This window comes from Cebus imitator, unplaced genomic scaffold (assembly GCF_001604975.1).
Source record: "Cebus imitator isolate Cc_AM_T3 unplaced genomic scaffold, Cebus_imitator-1.0 Scaffold129, whole genome shotgun sequence".
NCBI lineage: Eukaryota > Metazoa > Chordata > Mammalia > Primates > Cebidae > Cebus > Cebus imitator.
In genome coordinates this window covers 4486596-4499175 of record NW_016107444.1, presented here as the reverse complement: position 1 = coordinate 4499175, position 12580 = coordinate 4486596, and the positions used below count along the sequence as shown (strand labels likewise).

The window sequence follows — 12580 nt, the reverse complement described above, 5'->3', positions numbered from 1 at the left end:
TGGTGGCTGTTTGCCCCTTATTGGTGGTTTCAATTTTGATCACTTGGTTTAATCTATGTGTAGTTGGTTATTATTGTTTTGTAGTTGTTGCAAAATGGATATTTTCTCATCCCCAACATTTCTAACTCCCAGCATTCTACTGTAAGGAAAAACTTTCCCTTCTGCTTCACTTACTTTATTTTAAAATGCATATATAGCTGATGTCTATTTGAAAGTACTTTTGAAAACCTATTCACTTTCTGCAGCAAATCTTTCTCTGCCGATTTTGAAGGGCTCTATTTACAGTCGCTAGTGAAGTTAGAAAAGGGTGGAGGTTCCATTCACCTGTCGTCTTCTGGTTTGTCAGTCTGTGTTGACTTCTAGATCCTGACACCTTGAAGTGTCCTGTGGCAGGTGGAGGCTGCGGATGTTGCAGAGAGCCGTACTCAGGGTGCCTTGCACTGATTTGATAAGTAGACAGTTGCAGCGAGTGACCCAGCTGAACCTGCATGACAGGTGATGGGCGACAGAAGTAGAAGGGAGAAAAGGAGATTGGCCCCTCACTGCAATATTGTGCTTTTGTATGGGCATGACCTCTCCCCCCAGCCCCAAACAAGACTTACTAATCTCAGTGGAGCCATTCCTGAGTGGGAGTATTATGATGGTCTAGTTCAGCTCCCCAAGCGTGGGGTGAATACTTCTGAGGAGAGCAGGTCTTGGAGACGGTGCACCAGCCTAGCGCCAGATAACGTGGTGTCACGTAGTGATGCAGTTATTTCATCTCCACCTACTTTTGGTCTCTCTGGTTATTCAAAGCAAAAGCTTCAGTTTGTTGTTGCATGTATAACACCTCTCCAATCCTTCAAAACTTCCCCTTTAGACAGAGCAGGCCTCTCAAGTGCTCATGTTTTACAGTGGAGATGTTTCTTCAACGATTACTTTATTTAAAGAAAAAAGGTGAGTCAATCTGAAGACAAGTGCTAGAGAATATAATAATGTAAGTGATCTGTAGATGTGTCAAAACTGTGAATTTGGTAGAGGATGTCAAAAACTTGGAAAATATTGGTCTGATATCTGATATGGTTAAATTTTATAGCGATCTACAGTCTCTTTGAAACTCAGGACCAGATTTTTGTTTTAATTTAGAATTTTCAGTTTTGTCATGGTATTTATACTGTATATTATATGATGCCCATAGGAGACCCTCAGGCGATGCCATCATAAGCACAGTGATATTTCTGTGGCAAAATGTATGAATAGTTATGCCAAGCAGGGGCAAAGAAAGACCAAACATAGGCTCATGTGAGTTCAGGTCAGGTTTTTCTACCAAATGTGTTTTTTAACAAAACTTACAAAAAAAGTTTTGATTTTCAGAGTTTTCTAGATTTTAGAATTGCAATATTATGGACCTGTCTTTGGAAATAAGTTATGTTATTTACTGAAACACTGATCAAATTAATCATACAGATTAATTAATTAGACCCCAACTTGGTTGAAATAAATAGATTCTACCATCTTTTAGTTTGCTTTACTATTTAAAATAACTTCCAGCCAAGTGCAGTGGCTCATGCCTGTAATCCCAGCACTTCAGGAGGCCAAAGCAGGCAGATCACTTGAGATCAGGAGTTTGAGATCAGCCTCGCCAAAATGGCGAAACCCCATCTCTACTAAAAAATACAAAAATTAGCCGGGTGTGGTGAAGCGTGCCTGTAATCCCATCTACTCTGGAGGCTGAGGCAGGAGAATTGCTTGAACCCAGGAGGTGGAAGTTGCAGTGAGCTGAGATCGCGCCACTTCACTCCAGCCTGGCTGACAGAGACTCTGTCTCAAAATAATAATAATACAATTTAAAAAGTAATAAAATGACTTCTGTATAATTTCTGACCTACCACATAGGGCCAGGCAGATTTTGTGTGTGGAAGAAAAGTTGAATCCCAGTGATTTTTGCCTTTCTATGCGAAAATAAAAGTTGGTCCTGGTGCTGCTCATCTGTTTTCTTTTTATTGTGGTAAAATGTATATAACATAAAATTTGTTGCTTGGATTATTTTTAAGTCTGTGGTTCAGTAGCGTCCAGCACGTTCACATTGTGGTGCGGCCGTCACTGCTGTCCCTCCCCACAGCTTTCCCGTCTTCCCAGACGGAAACCCTGTGCCTGTGAAACAGTCACTTCCCACTCCTCCTTCTCCCAGTGCCTGACAACCACCACTCGACTTCCTGTCTCCATGACTGTGACCACCCTAGATCCCTCGTACGAGTGGAATTACACAGAATTTCTCCATTTGTGTCTGGCTTGTTTCACTCAGTAGAGTGGCTTCAAGGTTAATGCATGATGTAGCACGTGCCAGAATTTCTTCCCTTTTTAAAGGCTGACTAATAATCCATCGTGTGTGTACACCACATTTAAAAATGTGTCCTACATTGATGTCCCACCTTCTCTGTCCTATTTATTGATCGTTTAAAACATATGTTGTTATCAGGATTGGCTCATGGATTTTTTTCAGTGGGTGACAATCCACAGCTGCCCCAGATTTGGCTAATGGGAATGGCTTTTGGATGTCTGCTGTCTTTTGACATTCTGCATCTTTTTGGGGGGATGTGGGGAGCGCTTTCCACCATAATGTGATATTCCAGGCTCATGTTGTATCCCTTTTCCAGCCTTGGAATCAGCCATTCCTCCAAGGAACTGTGGAGCCTTTCTCTGGTGTTTAGGAAGTAAGATGCAAAAATGTTCTGGTTTGAGATTACAACAACTGTTTGCTCAGCAACAGAAAGAGCCTGGACAGTCCCAAGAGTTAAAATACACGGTTTTCTGCCCTCCTCTGGAGGGTGTCTGTGAAGGTCACTCTAACCCTTTGATGTCTCTACTTCAGTTGTTCAGGAATGCCCATAATGTTTCCAGGCCTGCCATTGTGATAAATGCCTCAGAATCTTCTGAAAGATTTCTGATTTACCGTGGGTCAGTCAGCGTCGGGCCAAGTCATATAAAACATGCAATCAGAGATTCTAGGGGCCCTGGTCAGCTCAGGTGTGACCTTGGACTTGCTCCTTCTGAGCTTGGTTCTGATTAAACGGAAGACAGATGGTCTCCGATTTACCACTGTTCAACTCAGGATTTCTCAACCCTACAATGGGGCAAAACTGATGCTCATTTAGCAGAAACTGTTTTTCAAGTACCCATACAACCATTCTACATTTCACTTTCAATATGGTCTTCAATAAATTGCATGAGATACTCCACACTGTATTACAAAATAGGGTTTGTATTAGATGAGTCTGCTCAATTGTAGGCTGATGTAAGTGTTCTGAGCACGCTACCTGTGCTATGATGGTTTGCAGATTAGGTGTACTAAATGCATTTCTGACTTACGTTGTTTTTAACTTCTGATGGGTTTATTGGGAAGTAGCCCCATCATTAGTCAGGGAGCATCTGTACGGAGATTAGTACATTTGGAGAGAAATAGCAAGTTACCCAAAGAGGAATGCGATACACCCATCTCGTGCTTCTGGACTGATTCAGTCCTCCTTCCTCTTTGTTCTGCTGTTCTCTGTTTTCAGTTCTCTGGCAGCTGCTGTTTTGTAATTGTTGGCTTACTTTCTGTTCCTGTCTTTACATTACCCTTGTTCCGGGGTACTAATGTGGTCGGTCTTGTTATTTGCTGTATCTTCGGAATGTTACGGTATCTGCCATATGAAAGGTGTTTATCAGATGTTGCTTACTACTGTGTGGAAGTCCCTGTGTTGGGATTTTTGGTGCATTAATCTCCTATCGTTTTGACAGCATCCCTAGAGATCAGTTCCAGTGATTGTTCCCAAATTATTCTGATTTTACAGGTTATAAACTAAGGCTCAGGGAGACATATAACCTGTAAAATGGAAATAATTTCCAAGGCCACCAACTAGGAAATGGTAGAGCTGGTATCAAGCCCAGGTCGGATTACCCCAGCCCGTTTTCCCTCCAAGTAGCTGGCCCCAGGCTGTTGCTTTGCCAAGGACTGATCTGAATTCCACAGGTATTTGTCCGGCAGAATTTGACTGAACTTTGATCCAGACAGCACCTGAGAGATTCATTCTTTTATTCATAGAAAAACAAGTCATGGATAGAGTTATGACTGTGTGCAAAGCACTGCACTGGAGATACTGGAACAGTAAGATCTGATCTTGCTGCTCCCTGCCCTCAGGGATCTCTAGCCAGAGAGACACGGAAGCAACCAGCTTCACTACAAAGCAGAATCCAGTCAGTGCTAGGTGCAGGAGCCAGGAAGCTTCCTTAGGAACGATCATTTAGGGGAGGAAGCTGGCAGGAGAGGGTGTTTAAGCTGAGTGTTGGAAGGTGTTGGTATTCTACACGCTGAGCAGGAAGAAGTGTGTCCTGACCAAAGGCCCAGGAATCCATGGAGCTAGATTAGGAAGACATAAGAAATGGGCCGGGGAACGCCAGAGCTTTACTAGACATGAGCTTTAGGAGCATTTGGAGTTTGGACGTTCTTGGTGAAATTAAGGAATTCTGGTCTCTGAAACAAAAGGCTCTGGCAGCGTCCTTACCGAATTAGTTTTCCTCACAGTGAAATGGAACTTTACTATAGTAGCCATCACAGAATAGGTGTTTAGTAAGTATTTACTGAGCTGAATAAGGAATGTTCATAAAATACAGCGATTTTGTTATTGGCAGTTCATCTTTGCTCTTGAGTCCCTATTGGGAGCTCGTGTTAGCACTTGGCAGACACACATAGGTCAGACTGGGAAGGCCCATAGAAGACATGTAGTTACCCCAGAGTCTGAAGCTTCGGTCTCCTCCACGGTATCCCTGTCAAGTTTCTGAGGACTGCATGAGATTGGATATGCATGTGGGTAGAGGACAGGAACTTCACTGATATAAGGAGTACAAGCAGAAATTCCCGTGACTCTGGGGAGACCCAGCTCTCAGGCTGCGCTCGCTCACTGGAGCAGAAGAATCAGATTCCATAGAGAAAGAGAGGCAATCTAGATTTATTACCTGGCACCAGTAATTGGATTAAGGGAGCCTGAAAATGCGTTTTCTTGACCATAAGAAGTTAAGGAGGAAAAGACAAGCTCCCTGAGGACCACCTAGTCAGAGGATATTCATTAAGCACACACCCCCGCCAGGAGCGCGTCTAAAAAGAAGAGCATTCTGAGCTGGTGGAGCACCTCCTTTCAAGCCCTGATGGAAGAGTGGCCTCCTGTACCGGAAGCTGAGCCAGCCTGGATGGATTCAGAGAGGGCAGGCCCAGATATGTTTGACCCCGTAATTTACAGGTAATGAGCATGTCAGTGACTGGTAAACCATGGTTGTCAGAGAATCGCCTTGGGGAATAAACGTGGCAGATTCCTCCCTGTGCATCACTGAAAGGGCCCTTGATTCTTGACATTTTGTTTAAAGTTCCAATCTTGTGACAGTCACTCTCTAAAACTGTATTTTTCACTAACAAAGCAATAGGATGTTTAATTTCTGCTAATGGAGGTGGGATGTGTTTTGCCTCTAGGGTGCTCTTTTTTACTTAGTCTGTATTTAGAGCATCCAGAAAATGTTGAAGAAACCTAACGATTTAATTATCTGCTGTAATTTAACAGGAAGTTGGGAGGTTTTATAATTACACTTTCCGCTTTAGCTTCAAAAATGTGATGGAAATCCTTCAAGTTCTCCCAAGTTTACCTTTCCCTTAAACTGGATATCAATGGGAGTTCTCCCAGGGCAATGATTGTAGATTAGCTGCTTGTCTCTTAATTAAAGCTAGCTTACTCCAGCGCTCAAAATATTGACTACACATGAACCACCACAAATGTGTTCTGTGCCTAAAATTGGCCTAAGTATAAGCTCTCCACTACTCTCTGAAAGAAGAAAAACAGTCCATGGGAGAAACTTTTTCTGCTCTCTGTCACCTTCTCACCCGTCTACCTGGTGCAGCAGAGGTGGAAGGAGTGTGATTTGGGGTAATTTTCTGAAGATGATTAGTATTGAGGATTTGTTACAAATGCCTATTCCATGAAGAATCTTGACCCTGTGGCCTGCAGAAAGTCTTGCTGTGCTCACCATCATGTTCCTTCTGAATTCTCATGTAGGTCACCGGTCCTTCTCACTGCAAGGAGAACAGACATGTTGTGTTGCTGAAAATGAGTGTACTGTAGCATTTCTTCATGTATAGAGTCGTTACCTTTTTAAAGATACCAGATGAGGAAACTAGGAATTCTGCAGCCATTCTTTTATTTTTACTTTTTTTAAAAATTATACTTTAAGTTGTGAGATAAATGTGTAGAATGTGCAGGTTTGTTACACAGGTATACATGTGCCATGGTGGTTTGCTACATCCATCACCCCATCATCTACATTAGGTATTTCTTCTAACGCTATCCCTCCTCCTAGCCCCCCATCCACTGAAAGGCCCTGGTGTGTGATATTCCTCTCCCTGTGTCCATGTGTTCTCATGATTCAACACCCACTTATGAGTGACAATGTGTGGTGTTTGGTTTTCTGTTCTTGTGTCAGTTTGCTGAGAATGATGGTTTCCAGCTTCATCCATGTCCCTGAAAAGGACACGAATTCATCCTTTTGTATGGCTGCATAGTATTCCATGGTGTATATGTGCCACATTTTCTTTATTTAGTCTATCGTTGATAGGCATTTGGGTTGGTTCCAAGTCTTTGCTTTTGTGAACAGTGCCGCAATAAACATACACATACATGTGTCATTATAGTAGAATGCTTTCTAATCCTTTGGGTATATACCCAGTAATGGGATTGCTGGGTCAAATGGTATTTCTAGTTCTAGATCCTTGAGGAATCGCCACACTGCCTTCCACAATGGTTGAACTAATTTGCGCTCCCACCAACAGTGTGAAATTGTTCCTATTTCTCCACATCCTCTCCAGCATTTGTTGTCTCCAGATTTTTTAATGATCGCCATTCTAATTGACATGAGGTGGTGTCTCAATGTGGTTTTGATTAGCATTTCTCTAATGACCAGTTATGATCAGCTTTTTTAATGTTTTTTGGCTGCATAAATGTCTCCTTTTGAGAAGTGTCGGCTCCTATCTTTTACCCACTTTTTAATGGGGTTGTTTTTTTCTCGTAAATCTAAGTTCTTTGTAGATTCTGGGTATTAGCCCTTTGTCAGATGGATAGATTGCAGAAACTTTCTCCCATTCCACAGGTTGCCTGCTCACTCTGATGATACTTTCTTTTGCTGTGCAGAAGCTCTTTAGTTTAATTAGATCCCATTTATCTATTTTGGCTTTTGTTGCCGTTGCTTTTGGTGTTTTAGTCATGAAGTCCTCGCCCATGCCTATGGCCTGAATGGTATTGTCTAGGTTTTCTTCTAGGGTTTTTAGGGTTTTAGGCCTTATGTTTAAATCTTTAATCCATCTTGAGTTAATTTTTGTGAAGGGATCCAGATTCAGCTTTCTGCATGTGGCTAGCCAGTTTTCCCAACACCATCTATTGAGTAGGGATTCCTTTCGCCATTACTTGTTTTTGTCAGGTTTGACAAAGATTAGATAGTTGTAGATGTGTGGCATTATTTCTGAAGCCTCTGTTCTGTTCCATTGGTCTGTACCCCTGTTTTGGTACCAGTACCATGCTGTGTTGATTACTGTAGTCTTGTAGTATAGTTTGAAGTCCGGTAGCGTGATGCCTCCAGCTTTGTTCTTTTTATTTGTTTGTTTTGCTTAGGATTATCTTGGCTATGTGGGCTTTTTTTTTTTTTTNTGGGCTTTTTTTTTTTTTTTTTCTTTTTTTGGTTCCATATGAAATTTAAGGTGTTTTTTCCCAATTCTGTGAAGAAAGTCAGTTGTAGCTTGATGGGGATAGCGTTAAATCTATAAATTACACAGTATTGATTCCTTCTAACCATGAGCTTGGGATGTTTTTTCATTTGTTTGTGTCTTCTCTTATTTCCCTGAGCAGTGGTTGGTAGTTCTCCTTAAAGATGTCCTTCACATCCCTTGTTAATTGTATTCCAGGTATTTTATTTTCTATGTAGCAATTATGAGTGGGAGTTCACTCATGATTTGGCTCTGTTTGTCTGTTATTGGTGTATAGGAATGCTTGTGATTTTTAGATATTGATTTTGTATCCTGAGACTTTGCTGAAGTTGCTTATCAGCTTAAGGAGGTTTTGGGCTGTGATGATGGGATTTTTTAAATATACAATCATGTCGTCTGCAAAGAGAGACAATTTGACTTCCTCTTTTCCTAATTGAGTGCCCTTTATTTCTTTCTCTTGCCTGATTGCCCTGGCTAGAAGTTTTAATACTATGTTGAATAGGAGATGTAACAGAGGGCATCCTTATCTTGTGCCAGTTTGCAAAGAGAATGCTTCCAGTTTTTGCCCATTCAGTATGATATTGGCTGTTGGTTTGTCATAAATAGCTTTTATTATTTTTAGATACATCCCATCAATACCTAGTTCATTGAGAGTTTTTAGCATAAAGGGCTGTGGAATTTTGTCAAAGTCCTTCTCTGCATCTATTGAGATAATCATGTGGTTTTGTCTTTGGTTCTGTTTATGTGATGGATTACATTTATTGATTTGCGTATGTTGAGCCAGCCTTGCATCTCAGAGATGAAGCTGACTTGATTGTGATGGATAAGTTTCTTGATGTGATGTTGGATTCAGTTTGCCAGTGTTTTATTGAGGATTTTTGCATCGATGTTCATCAGGGATATCGGCCTGAAATTTTCTGTTTTTGTTGTGTCTCTGCCAGGTTTTGGTGTCAGGATGATGTTGGCCTCATAAAATGAGTTAGGGAGGAGTCCCTCTTTTTCTGTTGTTTGGAATAGTTTCATAAGGAATGGTACCTCCTCTTTGTGCCTCTGGTAGAGTTCACTGTTAACCTGTCTGGTCCTGGACATTACTTGGGTGGTAGGCTCTTACTGCCTCAATTTCAGACCTTGTTATTGGTCTGTTCAGGGATTCGACTTCTTCCTGGTTTAGTCTTGGGAAGGTGTAAGTGTCCAGCAATTTATCCACTTCTTCTAGATTTACTGGTCTATTTGTGTAGAGGTGCTTACACAAATAAGGAATCTTCTGGTCTGTGGGTTGTGAAGACCAGAGGAAAAGTGCAGTATCTGGGCCGGAGTGCAGGGGACAGTCCCTAATGGCTTCCCTTGGCTGTAAGAAGGAGTTCCCCGGCCCCTTGAGCTTCCCAGGTAAGGCAATGCCCCACCCTACTTCAGCTCGCCCTACTTGGGCTGCACCCACTGTCTAACCAGTCCCATTGGGATGAACCAGGTACCTCAGTTGGAAATGTGGGGATCATCCGCCTTCTGCATCACTCTTCCTGGGAGCTGCGCACCGGAGCTGTTGCTATTCAGCCATCTTGCCAGCAGTCCCTCTGCAGCCATTCTTTTAATATTTTAGCGCCAGGTTGGGTTATAGAATTTAGAATCAGAAGGGACACCGTTTCTACTAGAAAAGTAAGGATTCCTTGAGGTATAATAAAAAGGCAAAATTATACCTCTCTTTTCTGATTTTTCTTGTGGTTAAGACCTTCTTTTCTTGATTTGTATTCTTAAAGATAAAAAAAAAAGGGGGGCGGATTGTTGTAAAACCAGTCAAATTTCTAAGGGAAACATTATGCACCCAAATGAGTTAAATGTAAATTTAATCAATTTTATGAAATCTGGTTTCTTAGAAGATTTCCTGAAACCCTGAGAGGATGCTCTTAAGTGTTTCTGAAAGAGATTTTTTCTTGAATGTGTACACACCCATTTGTAGTTCTGCTGGATAAGCTTTCTCTGCCACTGATTGCCATAGGGTTTGCAAGTTAAATTGGGAACTCTTTGAATGACTTTGTTGTATTTTCCCAACAAAGAAAAATGGATGGAACTGGACGATATTATGTTAAGTAAACCAGGCATAGAAAGACAAACACTGCATGTTCTCACGCATATGTGAAAGCTAAAAACAGTTGCTCTCTCAGAAGTAAAAAGTAGAACAGAGGGTTCTAGAGGCTGGGAGTGGAAGGGAAGGGGAAGAGAGAAGGGATAAGGAAAGATTTGTTAAAGGGTACAGAATTACAGCTAAATAAGAGGAGTGAGTGCTGGCGTTCTGTACCATTGTAGGGTGACCATAGTTAATAATAAAATCCAGTTTCAAAGAGCTAGAGAAAGATGTTTAACATTCTCAACACAAAGAAATGATAAATGTTTTAAATAATAGTTTTCCTAATTACCCTGATCTGACCACTATACATTATATGTATCAAAGCATCACTGTGTACCCCATGAATATGTACAATAATTATTTGCCAATTTTTTTTAAAGTCTATCAAAAAAAAATAGTGCCTAAAATTTTTACATCATTCCCTTAAGAGATATTCCTGAGATTTTGAGCAAGACAGAGTCAGGAAATGGCTAGTGGAATAGAGTCATTTATAGCCAGTCCGTCTCGGGACTCGGACGTCTGTGTTACTATTGGTAAAATGATAGTCCACCTCTAGAGCCTTGAGGAAACAGATAGATCTTTACCACAGGTATCGACAAGATCACATGTCACAGGAGGTGACAGGGAAAGCTTCCTTCAGATCCCGCTGAACAGGTCTCACTTCCCCAAATATCAGCTCTCTACTTTCCTCCCTACGTGGAGTCTCCTGGTATCTGCAGTTCGATAGCATCAGGGATGAGTGGTACAGAACCATTGCGAGAGACATTTCATAGGAAAAATCAGCCAGGGGTGGTGAACAATTGAGTGTGGGTCTCTGAGGAAGGGGAATGTAAGTTAAGTGTGGCTCACAAATCGAACACAAAGGGTCAACAACAGTTTTAGGGGTGCTGGGTTCTCTGCTTAGGCTGTGGCCCCACTTATCCCTGTTTTATACTCAGGTGATTCAAACATTTGTTTCCTGCCTGACTTTTGAGAAAACTGGAGTCTGTGGACCCCATTTCATAAGAATTCCTAATTCAGATACCTGGAATATTATTAGTACCTTCAGTAGAGGTAGAGAAAGACCCATTTAATATAAGTGTAATTTTGCGCGTGTTCAGTTAAAAACGACATAATATCTTGAAAAAGTGATCTGGTGTTTGAAAATTAGGATGGGTGAATGTGAAAGCAGGCCACAAAACGAAAAACAAAATTAGGCTGTAGTTTTATAAAAAGGAATATGTATATATGAGTTATCAATATTGAGATATAGCTAAATCCATAAGAGCAGAGTCATTAATTCATTCAGCAGTAGTATATTGAGCATCTCTTATGAGCCAGATGTGGAAGTGCTGAAGGTATACTGAAGAACAAGACAGGCAAGCCCTCTGCTCTCATGACGTTTATGATCTGAGTGGCTGAACAGACTATTTCTTCCCAGAAGTAGTATAAAGGATAATAATAAGCAGACGTGGCTTGAGATTTGGGAAATATTGTCAGTTAAGGAGGTTGAAAAGTTTCATGTATGTTTTAACAATGAAACAATGTGGAAGTCAGCTCAGTGGAGCAGGAAGAATGTGGACGGAGAGGAGCCCGAAGCCCTGTGTTCCAGTCTCAGCTCTTCAGCCAACTGCTCGTACTGCAGTAGACAAGACACAACCGCTCTCACTTTCACTGCTGACAAAGCAAGCAAGTTGATTGAGATTTGTGTTTTTCCAACTACACATCATGATCCATTGAAAGCAATTTAAAGTTTCACAGTATAGCATTTTTTACTTAAGGAAAAATGAAATCGAACAGAATAACAGATCTTAATATATTGTTCATAGGACACTGCTTTGTGAAACGTTTTTCTTGTTTTCTGCATCTGTTTGCACATGTGGCTGTGCGTACCAAGTTGTGATATAATTTTTCTTTTTAATTTTAGAGACACAATTTCACTCTGTTGCCCAGGCTAGTTGTCTTCCCTTCCTTTTTTCCCCCAATCTGTCATTTGCAGCCCCTGTGCAGCATGATTTTCCTTCCATTTTCTCAAGAGATTCAGCTCCCCACTCCCTTCCTGTAACCTTAGCACATAAAATGTGTTCCCTACTCTCTCTCTAGCGCCTTCTGCTCTTTCAGGTTTCTGTTGCCACGGATAATACTTTTGTTCTTTATTATAAAAGTCTCAAAATCCCAGACAAGTTGGAAAAATCACAGGATGAGCACCTGTGTAATCAAGAATTATCCTTCTACCATGTTTCTGTGTGTGTATGTGTTTTCTAAGTCATGTGAAAGTGAAGACATCATGACACTTGGTCTCTAACCACAATACCATTATCACAACCAAGAAAATTAACAATTCCATATCATTAATGTCTACGTAATACTTCTCTCTCTCTCTCTCTCTTTTATTTATTTATTTTTTTTTTTTTGAGACGGTGTCACTCTGTTGTCCAGGCTGGAGTGCAGTGGTGCCATCATGGGGACTGCAGCCTTGACCTGAAGGGCTCATTTGATTCTCTCACCTCAGCCTTCCAAGTAGCTGGGACTACCGGCATGCACCACCATGCCCAGCTAATTTTCTTTTTTAAAAAAATAGAGAAGGACTGGGTGTAAATGACTCTATTCCACTAGCCATTTCCTGAATCTGTCTTGCTCAAAATCTCAGGAGTATCTCTTAAGGGTGCGGTGGCTCACACCTGTAATCCCAGCACTTTTGGAGGCCAAGGTAGGTGGATCAC

General features: G+C 41.3%; 1 protein-coding gene and 1 long non-coding RNA gene across 8 annotated transcripts in view; one reads left to right on the top strand and one right to left on the bottom strand.

The window, feature by feature from the left end:
- ULK4 (unc-51 like kinase 4) overlaps positions 1–12580 on the top strand; it is a 620462-nt gene that overhangs the window by 486530 nt on the left and 121352 nt on the right. The window lies entirely within an intron of this gene.
- The window catches only part of LOC108312811, a 420933-nt gene that overhangs the window by 336881 nt on the left and 71472 nt on the right, over positions 1–12580 (bottom strand). The gene's annotated exons all lie outside the window — the stretch shown is intronic.